Raw genomic sequence first — 2,672 nt, 5'->3', positions numbered from 1 at the left:
CAGGACTGGCCTAGGGGTATTTTAAAGGGGTTTTAAATTAAATTTTTAGTAGAAGCGGCCAAATTTAAATATTTATTTTTAATCTTTTTAAATTTTGTATTGTATTACTGTTTTAAACTGGCTGTAAGCCGCCCTGAGTCCTCCGGGAGAAGGGCGGGGTATAAATTTAATAAAATCTAAAATCTAAAATCTAAATCTATACAAATTTTGCATGTCATTTATTAATTCTAGATTATTTTATAGCACCATGTTAAGTTACATAATTTCCATAAATTATAATTTCCATTATAACTGAGCAGGGTTATTTATGTTCAAGATCCATTTAAGGGAAGTTTCCAAAATGAAAAGCTACATTTACCTACGTAGTAGGCGCACTATTATTCCTAGGAATCACCATGTTTCAGAACAATATTAATAGCCTGCATTCTTCTGCTATTAAATGCATGGAATGACTAGGAAATAAGAGAACATCTCTTTATTATGCTAAAATCATACCTTGCAAGGATCAGTTCTCAAAGATTAATAAATTTTGGACTAATTGTAGATTTTTTTCAGGGCATTACTTTTACAGTACAGGAAGTTATTTTTTTTAAAAAAAGTTCCCCAGGTTGCGCTGTACCCTGATGATTATATGAGTACAACATAACGTTTTGATCATTATTTTTGTTGGGTTTACATGCTTCTCCAATTGTTATTGACACCAAGCTTCCATACCACCTTTTATAAATAAGACCAAAAACAGTTCAAAGAACTAAAAGAATCATAACAATACCATAGCATAAATGACAGACAAAACCCCACTGCAAAAGAGAACACCTCCGTTTTCTTCACAATAGTTTAAAAGTCCACACAAAGTTATCACCCATCTTCTTCATGTATGTAAAGGGAAATCTTCAAATATGTTTGTGGTTTATAGTAACCATTAAATTCTGTTAGGACAGTTCTTCATCCTGGCTGAATTATCTTATCAAAATAAGACTGGGAGCTGCAACTCAAAATCAGAGTAGAGATCTGAAAACAAACAAACAAGGTAAAACGTGAGCAGAAAGGCTCAACTTCCCCCATGGCTTCTGCCGAGCAATAATAAAACGGTGGAATGCCTCACTTTAGACAGCAGATGGGAAATGCCACTTTCAAAAAACTATTATATTATTATGGAAGAAACAAAGATTAATCTATCCTGTTTTCTGCTATGCTTCTTTGGTAGTTTTTCTACCGAAAAGCGTTAAGTGAGTTTTGCCCCATTTTACTACCTTTCTTGTCATGGCTGATAAGTGAATCACTGCGGTTATGAAGTTAGTAACACAGTTGTTAAGTGAATCTGGCTTTCCCATTGACTTTGCTTATCAGAAGGTTGTAAAAGATGATCACATGACCCCAGGTCACTGCAACCACGATAAATATGAGTCAGTTGCCAAGCATCTGACTTTTGATCACGTGACCATGGCAATGCTGCAATGGTCGTTAAGTGTGAAAAGTAGTCATAAGTCACTTTTTCCAGTGCTGTTGTAACTGAATTGTAAGCCAAGGACTATCTGTAATCTAACAAATGTAATATTATGTGCCTGATAGGAAAATCATTCTCAGCCAAGGAAATTTGCTGTCTCCCAAATCTATTCAACTAGAGGGTTGTGGAAAACACTAGAGGCAGGATATTAAACAAATTGATGTCTGCACTGTATAATTTAAATCCATTTTTCCATATTGCATATTGTATTATAGTGGTAGGTTACCATTAACCTACAAAGTCTGGAATAATGTAAGAGATATAATACTGTGGAAAACTTTAATGAATCTGCCCTTTCCTAAATTGTCACTCACCAATTCAAAACTGGGAAGAAGGAAAGCTCTACAAGTGGACCAAAACTCATTTCTCTATTTATTTATTTTTACTTGGCTCCGTTTTTAATTGGAAATGAAATAGATGATTTGGGCATATTGTGGAATTCAGATTGTTTTTCTTTTAAGTGAATTTTAAAATATTGCTACTGTTGGAAATGGAAATGTTGAAAAAGCCAGTAACAACGATGTCTAATTCTTCCTTCCTACATGTGTTTTTGTGTTAAAAATTAATTCTTAACAAAACTGTCCATAGACGGGTAAAAGCTATGCTGTATATATAAAAGCAGGATATAAATGAATAAATAAAATAAAAATATAACTACAGAGCTGAAAAGAGCAAAATTCTAAGATTTACACTACTATGGTTAGCAGTACACTCAGGCACCTGGTGTACAAACTATGGATAAATGTCAGCTGGATCCTCAGTAAGATTCAAATATTCTTCTCAATTAGACAAATCTCATAAAAATTATCCAGAAAGGTTTTGGTTCAATCTGTTTAGGTATTCAGTACCTGAAAATATAAATTTAATAGAATATGAAATTTTAGCCAGTTATTTCATATTCTATTAAATAATTGGTAACCAAAGTCTGACTTGTTTGTTAAATTTTAGGAGGAGGTATAAAATGTATTTTTTATCCAAGCCTTTTACTTTAGAACTTTTATGCTGCAAGTTTTAAATAATTTTAATTGCTATATGAAATTCTGAATTACACTGTAGATAGTAGGTAGGTGTACAAGATTTGAATGAAAGGCATATAAAAGATCTAATAAATAAAATGCCATTAGACTCCCATATCTTGCCAACATTTAATATACAAAAGAGAGCT

This window comes from Protobothrops mucrosquamatus, unplaced genomic scaffold (genome assembly GCF_001527695.2).
Source record: "Protobothrops mucrosquamatus isolate PMUCROS unplaced genomic scaffold, P.Mucros_1.0 scaffold624, whole genome shotgun sequence".
NCBI classification, from domain to species: domain Eukaryota; kingdom Metazoa; phylum Chordata; class Lepidosauria; order Squamata; family Viperidae; genus Protobothrops; species Protobothrops mucrosquamatus.
The sequence above is the reverse complement of the archived record's forward strand: the minus strand, read 5'-3'. Positions refer to the sequence as shown.